The sequence below is a fragment of the Musca domestica genome, unplaced genomic scaffold (genome assembly GCF_030504385.1).
Source record: "Musca domestica strain aabys unplaced genomic scaffold, Musca_domestica.polishedcontigs.V.1.1 11, whole genome shotgun sequence".
Lineage (NCBI taxonomy): Eukaryota > Metazoa > Arthropoda > Insecta > Diptera > Muscidae > Musca > Musca domestica.
The window spans coordinates 9,023,328-9,049,833 of NW_026712133.1; the positions used below are offsets into that span (position 1 = coordinate 9,023,328).

At 35.4% G+C, this 26,506-nt stretch overlaps 1 protein-coding gene across 7 annotated transcripts in view; it reads right to left on the bottom strand.

The window, feature by feature from the left end:
• LOC101894759 (homeobox protein 5) overlaps nucleotides 1–26,506 on the bottom strand; it is a 99,513-nt gene that overhangs the window by 61,612 nt on the left and 11,395 nt on the right. The window contains exon 1 of one of the 7 annotated variants that reach the window (XM_059130892.1): nucleotides 17,140–17,592. The exons of the other annotated variants lie outside the window; for them this stretch is intronic. The gene's annotated coding sequence lies outside the window, so the exon portion shown is untranslated. Of the gene's footprint in view, nucleotides 1–17,139; nucleotides 17,593–26,506 lie in introns of those variants that run through there. 7 annotated transcript variants of the gene reach the window in all.

Below are 26,506 nucleotides of genomic sequence, written 5' to 3' on the forward strand. Positions count from 1 at the left end.
CAAGAAAATCGTTTTGTTTTTCAAGGTCTTGAACCCTTTGTGGGGGAGGTACCATAAGGAATGATCCGATCTCTACCATCTTAATAAGAGATCTTGTGTTGATAGAAATATTCAGATGTGCCAAGTCTAAATGGAATCGGGTGTTAATTTCGCGTTTTATGTTTTTAATGGATATTAAAAATTTTGACCTTTTGTGAGGGAGGTACCAGAAACAGTGGACCGATATATTCCATCTTAACGCCATACCTTGGGTTAATAACAATATTGGGATGTATAAAATTTGAAGACAATCGGACTCTTACATCACATTTTATACGAGTTGTAATTATTCAAAATTTTGACCCCTTATGGGGGGAGGTACTTGATGGAATGAACCGATATTGTCCATTTTTGCACCTGACCTAGCACTGATGCAAGTATCAGGAAATCTGATTATCTTTTCTCTTTCTGTGCAGTAAAATATTTTTTGTGGGGGATGTACCAGAAAGAGTTGACCGATAGTGACCGTCTCTGAGCTCGATCTAAGTTTGATAATGATATTACGATGTATCAAGTTTGAATCAAATCGAATACTCGCTTCGAGGGTTATTGTGCGCTAGATCGACTCCAAATGTCCTCTAACGGATTTGGTCCAAAGAGACCGTTATTTCGATGAGGCACGTTTTGGCCGTACCAGATGATATATACCCTCTCTAGCCATAGTGAGATTTTGTTAAAGCCTCCACATGTTAATGCCATCTGCTTTCTAAATGCGTTATACGCATTAAATAACGACCCTTGTTGGTATGATTTTCTTCACACACATTTCCAATATATACGTATGTTTGTTACCCAGTTTTGTAGGCTATAATATATGTTATTAATATATCTGTTTTTAAAAATTATAGCATATATACTACATTTTTGGAAAAGGAACTTTGAAAAAAGGGTTTTAAAGAAAACATACATTCTTCTTCATCCACGTTCAATAAATGCCGCACTGGAAACACACACTTTTCTCTCCCACTGCACACTGCCGCACTTTCATGTTGCAAAGTGTAAATGTGTGCACGACTTCATCATTGCATATCACATGCAATCCATTACATACAACTCAGCTAGCGCTGGCTACAGAAGCTTGCACTTCTTGTCCGTCTGGTCTGAGATGACTGAAAATTGCAGTCGACAAGAGATTCTATTCAAGGTGCAGGTGGAAGAACAAGGCATTACAAAGGAATGTGAAAAAGGAGGAGCACACAAAGTGATTCCGATTAATGGTGAGCAGTGGTTGTGGTCCGACTGAAACTAATGTTGAACTAAATATTAATTAGCGCATGGGTTCACATCTACTGGTCATTCACCATCAGTGGAAATATCTTCTGCAGACCATCATGCTTGAGCCCCATCCCATTGGGCTCGTACCACGCTAAGTTCAGTACTGGGGAGTTTGCACACACAGACATAACCACATAGAAGCAGTGTTTGTTTTTTATCATCATCGGTTGGTTGGTTGTCGTTTGCTGCCACAAAAATAATTTAGTTTTAATGTTGGCCAAACAAAGCCTCTTGCCACACATTATAGCCACAGATTTGGCGTGGACGACAACGAGGTAAAACTGAATTGATGGATTTTGAGGTACACGGGAGTATACAGTGCTGATCTGGAGTAACTTCGGCAGTGCAGTTGCTCAGTTGAGATGTGCATTGTGCAATGGCCGTAATATTCCCATATTAAAAACATAAGGGCAGAGGTTCCAACTCCAACTTATAGAAGCTATGCTAAAATAAAGAATTCCAGGAGTTCACTATATTTTAAAATGGTTCTTCAAAACAATTCGGTAAAAATGGGGTTTGGAACTAATAGATATCTTAAATTTGTGATATCTTTAGTGACTTGCAATGAAGGAGTTGAAGGTTAAACTAACTAAAATCCATTCAATTCATTCAATACACATCAAGATTGAACATACATTATAGGTGCTCATACTTATATTTACTTATATTTCGAGGTGTTACCAACGGCATAATAAAATAAATAAGTCTTCCATCTTACGGTGATGGATAACATCATAGAACGCTGCTGATACCCATGTTAAACGTTGCAAACAGGCTCTTCTTGCCCTATGTATGCAAATGGTTGTCAGCGCCGGAATATTTCGATAATAATGGCGCTTGTGGTTTCAATTTTTATTTGAAATGCAAATGAAGTCGAATCGCAGCAATCAACGAATACCCATTCGTCAAAAATTGATTGCAGTTTGTCGCCAGAAAATTGCAGATCTCTGTTGTGCTCTGCAGATGAAAATATCATTTCTCAAATATTTACCTATGCACATCTGACGAAGATTTGTTTGTTTTTTCCACAAACTTGTTGGCATATTTATCGGCGTCATACAAAAGCAGGCAAGGCATTTGTTGTATCAAACTTGGTAATTTTCTCTTACGCAACCATAAAAATAAATGATTTTCCAGATTTTGATTAAGAACAGTGTTCTAGTATTTGGGCAAATCATTTTAATTTAATTTCTGATACGTTGTGAATTTCGCTTTCAATCCTCAAACGATTTATTGGCAAAACAGAATTTAAGTCCACATTTTGCTTTAACCCTAAAATGTGTTTCAATCGTAGGACCAAAAACCTCTTTGTTAACTCGCTTGAGGGTTTAAATTCCAAAATATTCCTCGTATTTTTATCTCCAATATTTCCGAAGACACTATAATTCACGGATTCCGAGGAATCCGAAAATTTTTAAACGTGTGGAAGATGGGGGAATTTGCTTCCTCTATTTTGGTTACTTTTCGATGTAAGCTTTCAAATATTTTGTATTTAATATGTTCGAAGGTTCAACAATAACCCAAAAATGTACACCTCAAAAAATAATGTGTTTTTTAAGGATATACGTCCAAAAATTATAATTCCAAGGACTAAGAGACAAATTCGTGAAAAGACAAACGAAAAATAAATTATTCCCCCGATGCAAGTGTTGGGAAAGCATTCAGATCAAATCACATATAGCGCAAAAAACAGTAATCTATAATTTTAATAGAAACAAGTAAAAAAGCAGTTAATTCGGTCGGGACAAACTTTAAATACCCCCTACCATTTGGAAGAAATTTATAAATTTAAAGAAAAAAATCCAGAAATAGAGAATTACCGGGCCTATGTAAAAACGAGGACCTGTAAATGCAATTTTCGTCGTAGGCCATTACAATATCCAAATACGAAACTTGAATAATGTCGCTAAAATCATCATAATACCGAATGTAGGGAGGCCTGCATATGCAATTTTCGGTCACGGGCTGCAGTACTCATTACGAACTTGAAATATGAAATTTGAAACAATTTCGGTTAATAAAATAGCTAAAATCATCAAAATACAGAATATAGGGAGGTACCGTTATATGAGGACCATACGAATACGTGGACCTATGTGTGCAATTTTCTATCATAAGATGTAGTACTCATTAGAAATTTCAAATTGCAAATTTAAAACATTTCCATTGAAAAGTGTGAGACAAAATACCGAATATCTGGAGGTACAGTTATATGGGGACTATATCAAAACGTAGACCTACATTGACAGTTCGATGCAAGAATGATTCTTACATAGTGAGAACTTATGGTGTCAATTTACACCAAATTTGGGTTAAATTTGTGATTGAAGCAGCAAAAAAAGTTATATGGTTATATGGGGGCTATACGAAAACGTGGACCTATATAGCCCACTTGCAATACGAAATGACCTGCAGAATAAACACACATCTAAGTAAAATTTTATCAACCTACTTAATTTCGTTCGGAAGCTAGAGCTATTTCCACAGACGGACGGACATCGCTAAAACGTCATAGAATTTTACACTGATCAAATATATATATATATACTTTGTGGGGTCTAAAATGTATATTCCGAGGTGTTAAAAACGGGAATGACAACGGAATGATGGAATATACCCTCCACCCTATCTAGAAAATCACCGAACATCTTCAAAACAAATGTTGAAGATAGTATTGCAAGAAGAATGGGAAAAATAACTGTGATAATGTGCCGCAAGTTCGTGGAATCGATGCTTGATTTGCAGGAATGATTATCATACCACGTATGAATGTGTATCACATAAATTATTCCCCTCAAAAATAATTTTAAATCTAAATATTTTCTAATTTTTAACTTGAATTCTACAAGATATGGTAAAATTAAATAGGTACACCCGTACAATCTAATCCCGAAGTTTTTGTTACCAAATTGAGCCTTTGCAGCATCTTATTGTCAAAATGTATACACAAATCAGAGATGAGAATAAGTTTTCAGTTGATCAAATTTAAGATCAGGTAAATTAAAGAATATCCACAGCTGGATCTTGTTGTTTAAAGTGTGGTTATTTTGAATTAATTGTTCGATGGTAAAGGCGTACATTTTGTAATTGTATATATTTTTGAAGAAGCAAAATATTTAATTCATTCACTGTATGTGTATTTGGATCTGGAAACGGAGGGTCACATCACGAGGTCCGACTGAAAAACAACTCACACAAGCCAAATGTTTATAGTGAACTGTATGGGATTGTTCCCTATCCAAATAGATAAATTTCGCCGATAAATTCAATAAAATTGCATTGTCAAACCTTGTCATTTATTCCGGCGCCCCTTTATGTTCATATCATTTAATATTTCTGTCAATGTCCACCCTGTGAGGGATGTTTCAACATTCATCACCACCAGAAGACGCCATTCGTTTACACATCGATCGAAACCCCATTTCACTAGCCCCTCTCCCCCACACTTCCCCCACAACTAGTACGAGGTCACTGTATTAATATTTGCTATCAATAGCTTGGCTGACAATCGACCTTTTGTGTTTCACTCCCCCCACCAACTCGCACAGCAATCGAAAACAAACAACGAGAGTTGTCTGAGAACGAACAAACGAACGAAAGAGTGGGAGAGCGCACTTACCGCACATTGTTCTTGCACAGACACAACATTCAAGTGTCAACGCGTTGTAGTTGTATCCGTGTGTGGAGATACCTACATAAATATATGTACATCGATCGAGAGACGAATGTAAAATCGTTGTCGGCCCAACGACGGCGAACGATGTCAACAATACCAACAACCCAGTCAAAGGCACTACCAGTCAACGGGATGGGGACGAATGTGAATGTTGTTGGTCTTATCAAATGGCAGCCGCGCAGCTGACTTTTGTTGTTTGTGTGATTTTAATTGTTCACCGATCGCTGCCAGCAACAAAGCGCAGCCTGGCTAAGCATTTGCGAAGTATCCATCGTACTTGACGAATTGGCTTTTGTTTGCTTAGGCACTTTTTTGTTTTGTTTCTGGTGGGGACGAGTGCTTCGCTCGCCCGCTCGCTGCTGCCCAGTAAGTTCTGTTCTAAATGCTTACTGTGGCATTTTGCACACTTACACTCTGCCCTCACAGGCCGTTGGGGAGGAACGGGCGAGAACAAATGGATGACATATCAACGAAAATGGAATGGGAACAAAACATTCAACAAGTCAAGTCACACAGAGCACCACTCAACTCAACTCGTTAGCCAAAGTGAACTCTGCTGAACCGCACTGAACTCAGTCGACAGAGCAAGAAAAGCACAACAAATATTCATAGCACATAGCTACCGTGTACAGAATAAAGATCGAACCTACACACACACGCACAGTCAATGAATAATACTCAGTATTCCGTGGGAGGCTAGCACGAGTGAGTACGTTGTGAGTACTTGAACGGTCGACGCCAACACCGTCTCTCATCATAGCACCACGCATTAGTGTACGCACTGTCGTACAACTATCTCTTCACATGGAACTTGGAGCAGTGATGGGATTTAATTATAGTAATTCCTAATGTGGGCAACTGTCAAAAAGATGTAAATGTCCAGAAACCTAGCAAAAAATACTCATTACAAATTTGGTTATCAGGCATGTCGCACGACATGAGTGGTTTTTGGGCCACTAAAAGTCGTTACATAAATACTCATTTATTGACTTTTTGTGACCAAAAAATAACAACTTCTTTAGTGCCAAATGACCTTGTTAAAATAAAGGGTCGGTAACCAGATTTGTAATGAGTATTTATACTGGATATGTCAAAACAGCCGCATGTATTTTGAGAAACCCGTTTTATTCCCCACAAGTTCGGAGGTGTAACCCTCTTTGGTATTTAATATTTATATATTTCCATTAATGTCCTTGAACAATTTATGAGATAACATAAAAAGTAACAATAATACTCAAATCTACTTTATCTCTAGTACTTAATACTACTTACTTAATGGCTAGTTGGAAGCATCTCTCCGATACTCTTAAATGGATTTGGTTGTTTTTCATACTGTCAAAATAGACTTTGCCGCGGTCATACTCTACTACGAATTCCTCTTCCATTTATACTTTTCCGTAACGGAAATCTATCAAGTACCGTCAACAGTGTTGATTACTTTTATCAAGTGTTCATAGCCACCGGTCGGATATATAAAATTTCACTCTAACTACCCAAAACAAGTGATTATTAAAACAGGACGAAGCATTAAATATTATGGTTAACTGCTGTTTTCCAAAATACAATACTTACTATCCTATTAAGTAAAATAGAAAATGTTTTCAAATACCGAACTAGAGCAAGAAAAATTCCTGGTAGCCACACATTATATTATGTTCATTATGGCCTGCTGTTTGAAATTCCTTTTCTGGTTTGACATTTCGTCTTAATAGAAGGAAAGGCTAAGGTTATGGGAAAAGAAAATACTCTGATCTTCTGTAGATCTTATTGCTGCAGGTCGATATACAGTAGAGCGCAAATAAGCAGAATTGAAGTCTTTATGAAAAGAACTGGTCTTCTTGAACAGATGCTAGGTTATAAATAATGGTATCGTTGAGGGTATGATATATGCTTTGAGGATGCAGATCAGCTACGTTATCGGAAGTATCTGCCGCCATACGCCGTTTGGAAGCTGAACGAGCTCGGTTTATTCTACGGAAATGTGGGCTTTCTGTTTTACCATAGGATGTACTTAGCCTCGGATTGGAACAACCTGGTGTACAATACCGGCCACCTCAATTAAGTAAGGTTTAAGTAGTTGTAAGTGTATTGTATATATCCAGCTTTAATTAATAATAATTAGGGTCACAGTTTTTAGTTGTAGCCTAAATGCACAATTGTAGTTCATTGTGTCCATAGACATATAGTGGCCCTTTTTGTTAAAGTAAAGTAGAGATAAATAAATGCATTTTATTTTCTAGATTAGTTAGTTTTAAGCCGGTAAATCTTTATTAATATAAAAACTTGGATCCATAAAATTACCACAGGAAAAAAAATAAAAGCAATATGTAAAATAGGATCAAGAAACAACACCAGAAAATGGTAATAAAACTACCCTACCTTAGCTTCTTAAGATCTTGTTGAAAATTGGGTCCATATATATTTTGTTTGTGTTCCTAACAAAAAGCTTTGAGGTAATAATGCAGATCTGAAATTTTATAGTTCCTATGGATTACCTCTGGGAATGTTTTACATAAAAACAAAAACTTATGATTTTAAAAACATTTGGACAACATCGATTAATATATATATATAAAATAAGTTATATTAAATATATTATTATATATTTCAAACTAATTGCCATTTTAATATATATTTTTTATAAAATTAACATATATTATTAGTGGTATATGACATTCCATCACTGGCATTGGACTCTATGTGGGTGATTTTAGGTTAGAAAACCCACACATTCAACTTTTCTATCTGATAAAAAAATTCGGAGAATGAAAGAGAGATAGAGAGAGGACGACAGAGATCAAAAGGCTCTACGTTATTGTTCTGTAGTTGTCATCATTTTTGTTTTCTTACATGTGTGTGTTCGTACATGTATTTGTCATGCCCTTCGATTTATGCCAAAGGTACGTATGATAAGCTTGTCAGCAGCAAATAATCTCCAACAATATTAATTTCAACAGGTCAAATAATATTAAATACAGCATACAGTTTGTCAGCAAAGTGTTTGCAACAAAACCTTTGAAGAAAAACACAAACCATCGCCTTGAGATTTAATACATTTTTATTTACAACACTTTGAAAAATAGCCTTAAAATCATTGGGATATTGTCGTCCCTCCAAATGTGTAACATCAGCTCTATTATATTCGAATTCCTTGACTTATGGGTTCATACAGAATCCGATCAAGGGTAATAATGAAATTAACGAACAGTAATTTGTTTGAGGTGATACAGACCTCTTCTTGTATATCAAAACTCTCAATCACATTCGATTTTTAGCATTACCTGCATATGTTTTTTTCGTACCACATAAACGCCGGCTCATCTGTGTTTACAGGTGGTATCGGAGCAAAATACATTGCAATGTATTGCACGACATTGAAAGTTTCGCGTGTTCCGCACAGCGTGTACCATTTTCGAGAGTGCAAAATGTTAATAGTATACATGAACCACACATGTCGTGTGAAGGGGCCTTTATACTCTTTATAAACTCAAAGTGTTAGAATTTAACCAAATCTGAAATCATGCGTTCGCATTGTGTAGGAGCTATTCCAAAATTTTGACCAAAACATTATCGTTCTCACATACAACTAATTCACGTTCGAATGTACTCTTCGTTCGTTCTTATTCTATACACTGACAACATTTAAGGTTATTGGGAGTGTCAGAGTATACATAGATATGTGCGTACGTATGTACATATGTACGCTTTGATGATGCTAAAGTTAGCTCTGCCTTACTTTGATTCCAGTTGGTGTTGATCAATAAACAACTGACTGACAACATGACCGAATCGACCAAACAAAATGTCTTCATGTGAACGCGCCAGCCAGTAGAGTGTTTGTCCCCCTTTCAACGCCAGAGACTATCACAGATAACGATTTTAAATTGAACTGATAAACTGACAAACTATAGTCTTTGTCGACATGGGTAAAATGTGTGAAACAAAATAACGTCTATAATTATTATTAGATACCTTAGCAATGTTGGTAATCCGTTCTGATTGGGGGAAAAAGCTATGGTTCTAGAATATTTCGATGGTGCAACAAACTAAATACGATTTTTCACAATCACTTAATATCCAATCATCATTATATTTAGTTTGAAGTCGGAACTGCGGGGATAGCTTGCACGACATAGTAAACCCTTTAGGCCTTGCACTGCTAAAGCGTACATCTATAGTAATTTTTTGAAAATTGCAAGCTACTAATTAAGTTTAACTATTGATATCTGAAAGATGCAAATTTATGTGAAATGTATGAAAGTTGTGTGAGTGAAGTATCGAAAATTAGGATATTTTGTTGATTCGAGCAATACCAAATAATTTACCGCAGACTTACATGAAATAAAAAATTGTATTAGTATTTTTAAATGATTTTACAGCGTTGGTTAACGAAATAAATGGAAAAACTTGAATCGAGACATGACAAGTTAAAAATATCAGTCGGTTTTGCCAAGTTATGATAGTATTGGAAATTGGGATCCAGAGGGGTTCGCAGATATCTATCATCTTCAGATATTGTGTTTGCATAAATGTTTGTATGTGTTACATTTGAAGAGAAATTTTAAATGAGTTGGATGCTTATTTTGCCTTCTTTGAATTTTTTTTTTTTTAACCTTGAACCTTATGTGGGGAGGTACCAGAAGAAATGGTCCGATCTCTACCACCTTTATAACAGATCTTGTGCTGATGGAAATCTGAATGGAATCGGATGTTAATTTCGCGGTTTATGAGCTTCATGGACATTCAAAATTTTTACCCTTTGTGGGGACGTACCATTTTCACATCAGACTTTGGGTTAATAAAAATATTGTGATGTGTGTAAGTTTAAGACAATCGGACTCTTACATCACATTTTATAAGAGTTTTAATTGTTCAAAATGTTGACCCTTTGTGGGGGAGGAACTTAATGGAGTGGACCGATATTCATCATTTTCGCACCTGACCTAACTCTAATAGAAATATTAGGATTGGCAAATTCGATTATCATTTCTCTTTCTGTATTTTTTTTTTTAAATTTTGACGTTTGTGGGGTTGGTATCAGAAGGTGTGGGTCGATATTGCCTATCTCCGAACTCGATCTAAGTTTAATAATAATATAACGATGTACCAAGTTTGGACCAATTCGGATACTCCCTTCGAAAGTTATCGTGCGTACCAGAAGGCCAGACGAATGGACGGACATCGCTATATCGACTCCAAATGTCCTTAAACGGATTTGGTCCAAAGAGACCTAGGGTCCAAACCCGTTATTTCAATGAGGCGCGTTTTGGTCGTATCAAATGATATCGACCCTCTCTAGCCATATGGCTGAGGGTATAAAAATATAATTTTTTTTCAGCTCCGACTCCAACAAAAATGTTTCCAATTTTGACTCATAGACCATTATTCCAACTCCGTAACTCTGCAATGTACAGCTCGTATACACCACTGTCGACTATATATTTTTGCCGAAGATCGTTGAATTAGGGATTACATCATCCTCTAAATGGATGATACTCCGTCAAAGATGGAGTAAGTCATTGTTGTACGAGTCTTCTGTCACCCAAAACTACCCAGCAGAAACTTTGAAATAGTTTGAGTCTGATAACACTACTTCCACCTTCTGCATTAGCTGTAGCCCGAAAACAATAGGTTGTTACTTAAGAGATTATCAAGTAATGAGCAATGTCAGCGCAATCATTATTGTTTGAACAAATTACGTTCTTAACATTCCTGGTCATGGGAACATTTAACAAGTAAAAAATCTAAGTTCGGGCCGGCCGAACTTTTTATTCCCTCCACCATTTGGAAGAAACTTGAAAAATTTCCAAAAAGTAAACTCCACCGAAAAATACCGCTCAAATGAAAACCGCTATATGGGGGCTATACGAAGACGTGGACCTACATAAGTAGATTGTGTCATAGACGAACGGACGGACAGGGCTAAATCGTCTTAGAACTTTCGTTGATCAAGAATATATATACTTTGTTGGGTCTAAACTTATTATTTCGATGAGTTACAAACGGCATGACGAATTTAATATACCCTCCATAATATGCATGGTGGAGGATATAAAAATATTGAAGCCTCCGATGAATTGTCAAGCCATTTATAATGAACTATAAAGCCTAACTATAAAGCCTTGTATAAAGCCTTTTTTTCAGAAAATTGCTTATATATGGTAGTTGGATACTGAGTGTAAGATACGAGTTGTAATCAGGTCAGGGATCTTGGGAACTGGTACTAGTTTTATATTTTTTTAGTTTATATTTTTATAGCCTTTCGAAACTACAGTTTCAGGGCCAAGGTCTCTTTGGGTCGAATGCGTTTCAGGACATTTAGAGTCAATCTAGGGGTGTCCGACCACCTGCCTGTCTAGCTGGTTGGTGCGCAAGATATCTAGCGGATTAGGTCCAAACCTGGAAACTCGTAATATTATTATCAAACTTAGATCGAGTTCGGTGATGGGCAATATCGGTCCACACCTTCTTGAAACTCTCTCACAAAAGATCAAAAATTTCAAAGAAAAAAATTTACCTTATAGAACAAGAAAATATCATCCAATTTTGTTCCATACAAAGGGTCAACCTTTTGAATAATTATATCTCTCATAAAATGCAAAGTAAGTATTCGATTGTCCTCAAATTTCACATATTCCTATATTTCTACTAACACTAGATATGCGACGATGGAATATATCGGCTCACCCGTTTCGATACCTCTCCCACACAGACGTCAACATTTTCAAAATAAATAGATAACAATCGCTGTAACAAATGTTTCTTTACCAAAAGGAGTAGGGCATTAAAAGTTTGGCCCTGTCGAACTTAATGTTTTTCTACTTGTCATGTTTAATATCGTGTGACATGGCAAACGCGTCTTGTCTATTCTGCAAATTAAGGAGAATTTTTCCCAACAGGAAACGCAAATTGAAATTTTACTCACTTTAATCAACGATTTAGCAACATTTTCTACACACCCTAGGCCGACTTGGATATTAATGAAACATGTATTAATAGCTTCAGGAATAATATTATAGTGGGAGGTTTGGTATATAAGTTTCCATGGGAATTTCCACACAAATGTTTATTTTGTCCAAACTACACCATAGCACTGAAGGGTTTTTCCAATATCGCCCAAAATAAATATGTTTAATTCTTATTCCCGAGAATTCCATTTGGCAGAATCATTGTCACATGTGACATTCATCAATATATTGTTCGACCAAGTAAACACTTTATTTGTCACAGCAAACCTCAGCCTGAACGGTGACCGAAAAAATGAGACCTCACCTAAAACAATATCTATGTACATATTTTGTCCATCGGAGGCAAAAAGTTCAACGGCCCCGGTAAAGAACAGATTTAAACAAAGAGCGCTGTACCTACAACAGAGTACAACACTTCGACAGGAATATTCAATTAGCCCTAGGCAATACTTGACACGTTTTGCATCGAACATGTTCGTCACGAACAAATGGTCATCACTTTAACACCTTATTTATAATACAATCTTTTTTTTCAAGCTGAGCTCAGTTGCGGAGAAACAAAAGTTTCAATAACCTGAGAAGTTGTGGAATCGGTGTCAAATATTTTATTCTGGATTTTGTCGAGGTACATCCATAGTTGTTAATAACAAAAATAAATATTAATAAGAATATTTACTAAATACGATCAAATATATTTGTGAAAAAAGTTTTAAATTTGGAAAATTTCATTTCACAAGGGAAGGTTATTTGAATCGTCTTTGGATCTTTACATAAATATTCTCCTAGAAAATTTTATAACTCTAGCTTCCGAACGAAATGAAATAGGTTGATAAAATTTTACTCAAATGTATATTATGCCTGCAGGACTTTTGGTATTGAAAAAAAGGCTATGTAGGTTCACGTTTTTAGTATAGCCCCCATATAACGGTACCTCCCCACATTCGGTATTTTGATCATTTTAGCGACATTATTCGCCAGCATTGTTTCAAATTTGGTATTAGAAGTTCGTAACGGATACTACAGCCTAAGACAGAAAATTGTCTGAGCAGTTTCACGTCTTCGTATAGACCCCATGTAGCGGTACCTCCCGATATTCGGTATTTGGATGATTTTAGAGACATTATTCACCGGAATTGTTTCAAATTTGGTATTTGATGTTCGTAATGGATACTACAGCCTATGACAGAAAATTGTCTGTGCAGTTCCACGTTTTGGTATAGCCCCCATATAATAGTACCTCCCTATATTCGGTATTTTGATGATGCAGGTCGATGTCGTCGTTAGACCCTAATATAACGGCTACATTCGGTATTTTTAAGATTTAATAGAATTTTTAACGGATTTTATTGTTTTGAAAATTTCCAAATTCGTTCCAAATGGTGGAGGGTATTCAAAGTTCTGTCCGGCCGAACTTACAGCTTACAGGGGGGTCGTGCAGCGATGAAAGTTCTTACAACCGGATTGGTTTAGAAACTCTAGCTAACTTCGATTATAATATATGTGGATAAATGTTTGTCTTAGAAATTTGAGAGTTAAATTTGGCGGGAATCTGTCTTCAAAAAGGGCAACAAATACTGGGATCTCTCCGTATCGCATTCACTGTTTATACCCTACACCACAAGGTGGTCAGGGTATTATGTCTTTGTGCATTTGTTTGTAATAGGCAAAAGGAAACGAGATAGACCCATAGTTCCTTTTGATGATCTGCATAGAATCACATTCTTAGACATTCTTAGACATAGCTCTTCCTCCGATTTTCATTTTATTGTGCACCAAACGTGTATTATCAGCCGATTGTATGGAATTTTCCGTATACACCCAAATTAGGCCTGAAAATAAGTATGCCAAATTTGATCGAAATCGGTCAAGATATAGCTATAGCTCCCATATATATTGTTCATCCGATTTGTTATTTTTGTCCTCCGCAGCCGTAATATGCACCCTGCAACAACAATATTTGGGAAAATATATCAAATACAGCTCAGAAATACATTTGCTAAATTTTATCGAGATCGGTTCAGATTTGGACATAGCTCCATTATATAACTTCGTCCGATTTACCTTTTATTGTGCACCAAACGTCTAATATTTGTCTAAATGGAATTCGTGAAGATCGGTTCAGATATAGCTATAGCTTCCGTATATATTGTTCATCCGATTTGTTATATTTGTTACCCACAACCGTAATATGCACTCCGTAACAACGATATATCAAAACAAATACATCGAAAACAAATATATCGAATGCAGCTCAGAAATATCTTTGCCAAATTTCATCGAGATCGGTTTCGATTTGGATATAGCTCCCATATATATATATATATATATATATATATATATATATATATATATATATATATATATATATATATATATATATATATATATATATATATATATATATATATATATATATATATATATATATATATATTTTTCCAATTTTAAATTAATTGTGCACCAAATGGGCAATACAAATCCGAATTTAAAAGATACAAATGCCATGTCCATTAAGATAGATTCGAATCTATCTAGCAAATACTCAAACCACTCAGCAATTAACAGAGTACTGTTAAAATTAACAGAGTGCTGTTAAAGTTAACAGAGTTAAAAAAAAAATATTTTTTTTAGCCAAAAATATAATTTTAATTGAAAACAAATATATTTAAGTAAAAATTATAAAACTTTATTAACTTTGTTATTATTTTCACCACAAAAATGCAACATTAAGTTATACGATAAAGGCCGAGAGAGTTATTTCTGTTGGCTAGGTTATATGCTCATTGATCATTTAAGGATAATTCTGCCGGAACAACATGGATACCGCTGAAAAGCTTATCGAGAGTACTCTCCATAGAAATAATAAAAAGATTCAAAAATATTACCCGATGCCGCCGAATCCACCCATTTCTGAAATTATCCTGGGGTAAGGATAATTATTCCGGCCATTACTCCTACAAGGATAAATTCTGCCGGGACAACATGGGTATCGTTGGAAAGCTTATCGACAGTGCTCTCCATAGCAATAATAAAAAGATTCAAAAATATTGCCCGATGCCGACGAATCCACCCATTTCTGAAATTATCCTGGGGTAAGGATAATTATTACGGCCATTACTCCTACAAGGATAAACTCTGCCGGGACAACATGGGTATCGTTGGAAAGCTTATCGAGAGTACTCTCCATAGAAATAATAAAAAGATTCAAAAATATTGCCCGATGCCTCCGAATCCACCCATTTCTGAAAATATCCTGGGGTAAGGATAATTATTACGGCCATTACTCCTACAAGGATAAATTCTGCCGGGACATCATGGGTATCGTTGGAAAGCTTATCGAGAGTACTCTCCATAGCAATAATAAAAAGATTCAAAAATATAACCCGATGCCGCCGAATCCACCCATTTCTGAAATTATCCTGGGGTAAGGATAATTATTCCGGCCATTACTCCTACAAGGATAAATTCTGCCGGGACAACATGGGTATCATTGGAAAGCTTATCGAGAGTACTCTCCATAGCAATAATAAAAAGATTCAAAAATATTGCCCGATGCCGACGAATCCACCCATTTCTGAAATTATCCTGGGGTAAGGATAATTATTCCGGCCATTACTCCTACAAGGATAAATTCTGCCGGGACAACATGGGTATCGTTGGAAAGCTTATCGACAGTGCTCTCCATAGCAATAATAAAAAGATTCAAAAATATTGCCCGATGCCGACGAATCCACCCATTTCTGAAATTATCCTGGGGTAAGGATAATTATTCCGGCCATTACTCCTACAAGGATAAATTCTGCCGGGACAACATGGGTATCGTTGGAAAGCTTATCGAGAGTACTCTTCATAGAAATAATAAAAAGTTTCAAAAATATTGCCCGATGCCGCCGAATCCACCCATTTCTGAAATTATCCTGGGGTAAGGATAATAATTCCGGCCATAGTTTATGTGCAATTCAGCATTTTCCATGCAGTTTCCCTACCGCCAACACCACTCTGGTTATTCGTCCTCATCGGGAAATTGTGTAATTTTCCTGTTAAATTAATTTAATTAATTAATTTAATTTAAAAATACGTTGATTTGTCCAAAAAAATGGTAAAAATCATTAATATTAAAAAAAAACTATTTTTCAATTAACCACTTGCGCACCAACACAAAATACAAGTGACTTGTGTCTTTGCATTTATATTTTAAAATTTATCTTCACGGGCATGTTCCAACAGGATGGTGCAACTGCACATTTGGCCACAATCGATATGCTGAAGGATGCATTTCCCTCAAGACTTCTTTTTGTGAGTCTTTCAGCTCTTAAAGACAATATTCGTCAAGAATGTGAGGACCTATAACCTGAAGGTTTGGCCAAAATGATGGAATATGCCATAAAAAGGCTCAAATGACAATTAATTGTGGCGGCGGCCATTTGCATGTCATCATATTATCGACTTTATGTAAAAAACTAAAAGACCAAATAAAAATAATCCACAAGAAGAATCAAAGTTTTTCATTTTTTTTTTAAATTACAGACAGAAAAAAACATCGGATGTTTACTTCTGCGCCAGCCGGCAAAACTGGCTGATACTTTTTAACTTGTTTTATAAGTTTATATTAAAATAGTTAAGTGAAATTATGCTGCAACATTGTAACCTCAGCAAAGTATTATATAGACAAACATGGAAAAGTATGATCTAGCTAATGCCTAAAATGGGAAAAAATTGTCACCCGACCCTCAGGCGTTGGGATAAAATAGATCTCATTTTTTCTCGGAATAAATTTTTACATTCTAACAAAAAGTAGTGGGTGGAGGCTCTTGTTGTCAACTTTTGGCCATCTGAACTTACAGGTGTGAGTTAGGTTTGGGGTGTGTGTGCCGCATGAAGAATGCTCTTTCTTCTCTAATTCCATTCAACTGATTCTTTAGCTGCTGATGATGAGTGGGCCTGGTGGTGAAGTCGCTGCTGATGGTTTAGCTTGGTTTGTTTTCCTTGTTCGTTTTGTGTATTTTTCGTGTGTGTGTGTGTGTGAATGCCTGGATGTACATATGTATGTAGCATTTGCACAAACTCATCAATAATTTTGAACACGTTGCGACATTTTGTCAACATCGCCAGTTGATGATCAATTCGTTATTCGGCTATATCGTTCTATGAATATTTATTCAATTTTATACACTTACGTACTTTATTTTGTGTTTTGTTTTTATTTTTGCTATTCTTATAATTCTTCCCATTGTTATTGGTAGTGTTGTTGTTGTTGTTGTTGTTTTTTAATTCTCCTACTCCCCTCGGATCATTAAATGGTATTAAACCACTGCAGAGCATACAAAATACGCGTTAAAGTAGGTATTATTATTTTGAACCAACCAAACAATGGACAGACTGGCGTTTATAAGCTTCAACCCAAGCGCATGTGTAGCCGGGTCTATGTCAGCATGTCTGTACAATTGCTTGGTTGCTTGGCTGGCTGGATGGCTGGCTGGCTCGGTTCGGTTCGGTTTGGTTTGGTTCAATCGGTTTCGTTGTCGCGGCTAAATAACCTTGTGGTTGGTTGGCGGTCGATGGAATGCGATTTCATTTGGTCTTGGACTTGACAATTTAGATGTTTTGCCGTTGTCGTTTGGCTGTCAGTTCAATGGATTTGCTGGTCAATGACGTTTGGCGTTAACAATGCGGCGGCATGGATAGCCGCAATGTTGAAAATGCGCCTACCCCACCATCATTAACCAGTATTTTGGTGGAACAAAATCCGAAATGAAGTTGTATATTTGGATGTCGGTGCACACAAGACATAACGATTTAGCAAATTCATTTTAAGTGTACTCAGAACCGTTCTTGTTTGGTCAAACGCTTAATTATAGAACTAACAAGTGTAGGCCTAACAGAGTGCGCTGTCAAATTTGTCTAATCAATACACCCAGCTTAAGCAACACAATACGAGTATCTGCCAGAATTCTGTTTTCCCCAGACCAAAAATTTGTTATGATTTGATTACTTTGCAGTACAAAGAGGGGTATACAACATACTTTGGGAATTCAAATGATAATGTGCAGAATAAACGGGGCACGTGGGCCGACTATATAATATCCTACAACACTATGCATATTCAGCACAGCTACTCGTGACAAATATACTTGTATACCTGTAGAGAATTTGTGTGGAGTAAATCGTACCAACTATGGTATCACGCTCGAAATCGGATGGCACTGGTGTATCGAAGCTATATCGCTCTCCAAAAAAAATTTACGGTTATATTTGTATACTCCAGAGGCATATTTGGACTATTTTATATATGTGGAAGCTTAAGCCATATCTGAATTGATTTTTTTAACACAAAATTCTACCTAACTGGACAAACGTAGCATGACTGGTTCATGTTTTATAGGTTATTATTGAAAAACATACATGTCAGTTATATTTAAATCTGAACCGATTTCGACAAGGGAATTGGTGGCTCTCTCTCAAACTATGGACCGCCCTGTCCTAAACCTGTCTCTACTAACAATACCCAACCTTAGGGATTGGATTATTACACTCGAACTTTTCAATTTCATACCGGTCAAAAAGATCACAAAGATGTACCGATTTAAGGTTAATTTTCTGTTCTAAACAAAATATCCACCAAAAAGACAAAAGATGATATTATCACCTGTATGGAGAAACCAAACTTCGATTTTTAACTGATTAGAAATAAATAAAAGATCAATTTTTTCGTTGAAGGAAAAAATCGAAAACTCTAAAAGTCGATCACGTATTAATGGTAAAATTAAGAAGGTAAAGTCATGTCAGATTAGCATATCCATCTTTGCATTTTCTGTAATTTACCTTGTCAAATTTCACTACAACCATATTAGGCTCCCATCTCTGAGATGTTTTAAAATTAATAATTTTGAAAAAATTGTAAACATAAAAAACTTTAAACTTTTCCTTCCTAATTCTACCATGTACGTATCTCTAATAGAAGAAACCAGTACGGAAAGGTCTAAAGTCGGGCGGGCCGACTATGATACCTTACATCACTATGCGTATTTAGTAGAGCTCCCGTAACAATAAAAGTTTATATTGGGAATTTACGTGAAGTAGATCACACCAACTTAGAACTTTATTTGAATGCGTATCATGGTTTTAGAGTAGTCCCAATATGGGAACTATATCCAACTCTGAATCGATTTTCAACAAATCTGACGGAGGCTTTTGTACTTCTAGTACCAAATAACACTGGTGTATAGTGCATGATAATATAAAAAAATATTTATTCAAGCAATATATATACCGGCCCGAGTTTCACCAAATCACCAAATTTCACCAAATGAAAAAATTCGGTTGAATATGAATCTATCCAATTTGGGCTAATATTACATATATGGTATATCTAAGGTATATAAAAATCTGAACCGATCTCGTGGTATTTTCGATCTGTATCTGATGTCCGGTATCAAATATCATTGTTGTGGAGTGCATCTTACGAATGTGAGAGAATGAAATATATATGTGGTAGATATAGCTATATCTGAACCGATTTTTACCAAATATGAAGTACTTGTTTTCATACCCTCCACGATTTATAGCATGGTATATGAGTTCGTCATTCCGTTTGTAACTCATCGAAATAATAATTTTAGACCCAACAAAGTATATATATATATATATATATATATATATATATATATATATATATATATATATATATATATATATATATATATATATATATATATATATATATATATATTCTTGATCAATCAAAAAATTTAGCACAGATCTGTGTTAGGTCTGCAGGCAGGTCAAGTTTGAAAATAGGCTACATCGGTTCACGATATCATATAGCCCCCATATAACGGTACCCCTCGATATTCGGTATTTTAATGATTTTATCCACATTTTTCAATAGAATTGTCTGAAATTCTACACAAGGAGTTCTTTGGTAGAACTTTACCCCCTGAAAGGGAATTGTCGGTTCGGTTCGGTATTTTGATAATTTTAGCAACATTTTTCAACGGAATTGTCTGAAAAATCACACAAGGAGTTCCTTTTTAAATACTTTATCCCCTGGAAGAGTATTATCTATATAGGTCCGCCATATTGCATATCCCCTTATACAACGGTACCCCCGACATTCGGTATTTTGATGATTTTAGCCACATTTTTTAACGGAATTGTCTGAAAATTCATACAAAGAGTTCCTTGTGAGTACATTATCCCCTAGAAGAGAATTGTCTATATAGGTCCAAAATATCGTATATCCCCCCTATAACGGTACCCCACGATATTCGGTACTTTGATGATTTTAACTACATTTTTCAATGGAATTGTTTGAAACTCTAGACAAGGAATTCTTTATGAGTACTTTATCCCCTGGAAGAGAATTGTTTATATAGGTTCACGATATCGTATATCCCCATATAACGGCACTTTTCGATTTTCGGTGTTTTTATGATTTTAGCCAAGTTTTTCATTGGAATTGTCTTAAAATCCATTCAAGGGGTTCCCTCTAAGTACTTTACCCCTTAGAAGAGAATTGTCTAAATATGTCCACGTTTTAGTATAGCGGCTATATAACGGTACCCTCAGATATTCGGTATTTTCATGATTCTTGCGAATGGAATTATTTCAAATGTCGTATATAAAGTTCGGAACACTGCTACAGCCTATGACGCAAATTACTTATGTAGGACCACGTCTTCGTATAGCGCCCTTAAAGCGGTTTCCATTCGAACGGTATTTTTCGACAGAATTTTTTGGAAATTTTTCAAGTTTCTTCCAAATGGTGGAGGGTATAACTTAGCTGTTTTTTTACTTGTTTGGATTAATTCAATCGGAATTGATAAAATTCAGGGTATTTGGGCTGATATTAGCCATTTGGTGTACAATAAACCTGTTATCGGATAAACATATACATGAGGCTATATTTAAATCTGATCAGATCTAGATAAGATTTGACAGATTTATTTTCTGGGTCTAAGTCGTTTCCTCCTACATGTTACAAGCAAATACACGAAGACATAATACACTTACCTTACAGATAAAAATCAGACATATTAATCAGTAAACTTTCCATTTAATTGATAAACAACAAACAATGCAGATACAACTTTGGTTCGATGGGCGTTTCTATTGGTCTTGACACTTAGTTGTATACCCTCCATCCTTGGCACAATAGGAAGGTAAGCAGTTTGGTAAAACTATAAACTTTTCCAGTTTAGATATATATATATTTATTTAGACAAGATATTCTACATTGGATTAAATGGATCCAATGTGCGCCCTAAAATCAGAAAAATTTGCGATCACCTCCATCACACCTTTTTATTGTAATAATATGCCTTTACCATGGAAAAGTGATTAGGTTATCAGTCAACGTTGTCGTATAGCCCCGATTTATGGTACGTCCCGATCTTTTATATTTTGACAAATTTATTTTAGACAATTTTTTTTTAATTTGGTATTTAGAGTTTGTAATGGGTCCCACCTCTTCTAAAGGGTGTTTTTATGACTTTATTTTTTACCATGTCTGACAGCTGTTTTGACAGTTTAAAGTGACATCTCTACTCAGTATTGTTTGGCAAATATGTTAACTCCAGGCCAATGCTTCCAAATCGTGGAAATTTATTCTCTAAAACAGTATTCAATTAAAAATATTTATAGAGCACTTCGTGAATTTTATGGTGCACAAAATCGTCCGTCTGAGATCACCATAAACAACGTAATTACCAAATTTGATCTACATTCAATCTTTTGGATGCCAAGCCATGGAAAAGAATGAGAAGAGTGCGTTCAGAAGAAAATATTGCTATCGTTGAGGCCATTGTCTAAGAAAACGTCAATTTATCGATTCGTCGTCGTGCACGAGAAGGTGAACTTTATGGACAATTTTGCGTAAGAATTTGGATTTGGTGCCACACAAAATTCAATTGGTGCAAGAATTAAATTGGTCGCTTAATCAGATAGACGAAGATCCGAAGATCTTCTCTTCAGTGATGAGGCGCATTGGAGTAAAGATAATCCACACATCGTTCAAGAATTACCAAGGCATTGCGATAAATGTACTGTTCGGTGTCGTTTTTATGTAAAAAAGTAAGTCCATAGACTTTTTTCTATTATTATTTCTTTAAAAATGAGAAAGGACGATTTGTTACCGTGAATGGAAATCGATACAGAATCAGAATCAATGAATTTTTGTTGCCAAAACTTCAAGATATGGATGAAACCGAATTGTGATTCCAACAGGAATGATGCAACTTGTCAATGGACTGATTGAAAAAAACATTTCAACAACAACATTACTTCGGGCAGTGGGCCGTAGAATTTGCCTCCGCGTTCGTGTGATTTGACGCCACCGGATCATTTTTTATGGGGAGGCCTAAAATCATTGTTTTATGTGGATAAATCAGCAACGATTGACACTTTTGAAATAAATATTCAACGAGTCCTTGCTGAAATACGCCCTTAAGTATTTGAAAATATAGTGGAAAATTGGACCTCCAAACTGACTTTATGCAAAATTGTCGTGGGGTGGCCATATGTCCGAATTTATGTTTAAATGTTAAATGACAAGAAAGTTTCTACCACAGAATACTCTTTAGAACAAATTTTGCCATTTATTTTTTCCTATAGCCCAGATACACTGGCATCTTCAGATATTCGTATTATGACACACATTTCCTATTGAATTTATTAAAAATTCAGTAGTACGTAACGGGTCCCACCACCAGTGTCAGAACATTGTCTATATTAATTTATGGTTTTCTGTAGCCCCCTGATATTCGATATTTTGATGATTTTAGCCACATTCTTGCATTTTTTAGACCACTCGCTCTACTGTTCGACACCTAAAAAACGTTTCACTGACATTTGTGGTTTAGCTCGTTTGAATATTCAATTCAGATATTTTTATTTATAAATGTTTTCTTCACCTCATGGTGGAGGGTATTAAAAGTTCGATCTGGCCGAACTTAACGCGTTTTTACTTGTTTTACTTGCAATCATCATTTCTATTATCCTCATACTCCACAATGTTTCCGACTTCAGCTTGAATAAAAATGCGTATCAATCTTAATGAGGATAGTGGTAATATTAACAGGTTATGATCTATAAAAATGCATTACTTTTTGACATTCTGGAGATAACGCTTGTATCTTGTGGCATGACATTAAATGCAAACATTTATTGTTGGACGATAGACAAAAACAAACTCATCAAAGAAAATTCTTAGAAATTAGATTGAGATTTGCGTCACCAAGCCACAGAAGAACGCAATTGTTTAGTTACTTCTCAAAATACCATGTGAATTGAGTTTTTGAAATACTCCTCATTATTTATTGAATGGCGGTGGTAAGAATAGAATTAGATTCATCATTAAATGCCACATATACCAATTTATTGTAGAAATTATGACGGATATTCATATTTTTTCGATGGAAGGGATAAATATTTGAATGCAAAAAAAACACAGAAAAAATTTCACCAGTGTACCTACATGGGGGGTACATATGTACACTCATTCCAATGCGTCTCCAATGGAGGTTTAAGATTTTAATGGACCTGCCTATGGACCTGCTTGTTTGACCCCAGCATCAATATCTTGTGTGATCTTTCAATCAATTTTTTTTTTTTTGGAATGGGATATTGTTATTGTTGTACGCTGGATTAGGTACATTGTTGAAAAAATATATGTATTTTGTCGTACATTTTTGTCCGTGAAGGTGTTTGAAATCATTAGTAAATAAAGACACGCATATGCAAGTGTGCGTGTGTGTACAGTACATACATACAAATATGTGTGGTTTTGACCACTGGTTTACCCCCGATGCTACTACACACTAATAACGCTTTGTTGATTTTTTCAATTTGAGCCCAAGTTTCTGTGGCGGCTGTCAGTTCAAGCGTCGCTAAGAGTTTTGAGTTTTATTTTGTACATTTTATTTGAGCACGTACAAGACGCCTCGTCAGATTTTTAAGTAATCTTTTTTGTGTTGTTATTTTTGTTATTGTTTTTGTTTCGCCTTTTCCTACTTACTTACTACATACTTAATAAATACTTTGTTTTGTGTCTGTGGCCGTTGCTGTTTTTATTGCTGTTGGCGTTGATGTCGTTGGCGCTGCTGCTGCCGCTTCTGCTGTTGTTATTGTCGGGGTAAATGATCGATGAATAATTCAATGTAGGTACGCATTGAACTCAAAGGTATTTCGTTCGATACGCGCAAATACCCAACCTTCGCCTTCCCCCTAACCCATAACCCCTTCGAGATGTAGGTATGTACATAACATGTTAGCAGTTTCCGATAACGAGAACTGTCTTCATTAGCCAGGGTGACCAAGTTAACTTAGTTCCATTGTGTCATTCTATTTTCTTGGATTTTAACTTTGGGTTCTTGAAAATCTCCATAGAAACACATCTTTGGAGGAAAGAGAAAATCTTTTGTCATCATTGATCTAACAAAATCCCTACCCACCCAGCATCTTCCAGATTCTGTAGGCGACCATAAACTGACCGGTTAGGTCACTTAGACTGAACAAGTTTAGAAGAGAAGCGTTTGAAGCAGCCAGCTAGCTGTCATGTGCGTGCACAAAAAATTCTCTACATTTCGGGGTGGGGGAAACGAAACATCGACCACAACAGAATTATGCACCTTGCAATGATAAATAAATCCTGGTCACGATCACAGTGGAAGAAAAGAGAAATACCATAAAACATTTGCTACTGCTGGTTCCGCCCTCTTTTTGACATGAAAGTGTTTGTTCCCAATAAAGACAACAAAGGCAGAGGTAAGGAAAAGCTCATTAAGTGTTCGGATTTGTTAGTTTCAAAAAAAAAAAAAAAAAAAAAAACAGTTTCAACAGCATTTCTGAAAAAAATGGCAGCCCTATTCGTAGATCAGGATTAGCTTTTGCATAATGAAATACCTTTAATTCGTGAACGACATTTTGTCAATTGCAAAATAGATGTGAATTACATGAAATGAACATCATAATATATTTGCTAAAAATGTTTAATTGTGTAACTTTTAGTCATTTAAAGAGTCCATAAATGTCCCTAGAAATCAACTAGCTATGTTATCAAAAGCGTATGAAACCTAGGATTTGTAAGTTCTCAGTCAGTATATTCATGAGGCATGAGCCGCAATTCAGGTCATTTGGACTGATATTGGCCATTTAGTGCAAAATTAACCCGAAATCGGTTGAATATATATATATATATATATATATATATATATATATATATATATATATATATATATATATATATATATATATATATATATATATATATATATATATATATATATATATACATATATATATATATATATATATATATATACTAGCTGGCCCGGTCCGCGTTGCCGGCCCGTAGTTTTTGTCTATTATGCATATATTCCCAAGCATAATTATTCACAGATATGACTGATATAAGTGTTCACGTACAGGTCGATTTAAAGTGTTTTAAAATACCTGTACCCATTTTTAACCAGTGGGCTTCAATATTTAAACCGTGGGCTTCAACTGTGTGGATGTGCTATACAAATCTATTAAAAAGTATATATCAATTTTATCGCCATATAAGGGATCAAATTAATTTTTAATATGGTAAAAATCGTAGCAAAATCTTCCAGTCAAATGAGCAGTAATTTGGAATTTGCTGTATTTTGTATACTACATAATTGAGGGCTGAATGATTTAAGAATAGCCAAAGTTAATTACTTTTTTAAACCCATTAGCAACTTAGATTGTGCATTAGAGTCCTCATAAGTCCCCCTAACTATGTCAGTCTGTTTGTCCGCCAAAAGGTGGACTTGAGAGGGTATTATAACATGGATAAAAATTCTAAAATTTGTAGATATGTTGAAATTTTAGTGTAAGATTTTCACCCCCCTAATACGCATTATTAGCCAAATTCTTTGAAATGTGGTTAAATTAGGAGGTACCTTCTTTATATGGACACTACTCCGAAACATCGACCTACATTGAAAACTTTCTTCTACCCCTTATAATCCAAGATGACAAATAGAGGCCAAATCAAAAATATAGCAGAACAATATAGCATGTCATAGCATTTCGCGTGATTTAAATAAGTAAAAATAGTTTTATCCACCTCATAATTGAGGGCAGAATGATAAGATGGGAATTAATTTTATTTGCCATTTAAATTGTAAGTTGGAGACCCCTTAAAGTCCATATTTTAATCATAGGATAATTCAATGATGATTAAACAAATATTCGGTCCCGTGCTACTTTCTTATATTTGTAATTTCTTCATGTTTCCACAATTTATTTCATATGGATGCACATCCCAAATCTACGTTCCCAACCAATATTCTCTTGGGGGTTAAAAATTCAATAGAATACAAAATTTTCTTTTCTGACCACACATTAGATGTGAAAGTGGACTTGGGGATACTCCAATGTGGGGACTTTACTTAAATAAATTCCTATGTGGCAATTATCTGTATGATGGTTCCCTACCCCAGGGTGGCATAAATAAAATTTTTTAGCCAAATCAATTGATGAATTTGGTCAATACCAATATGGGCCCTACTCTGAAAATTTCAAA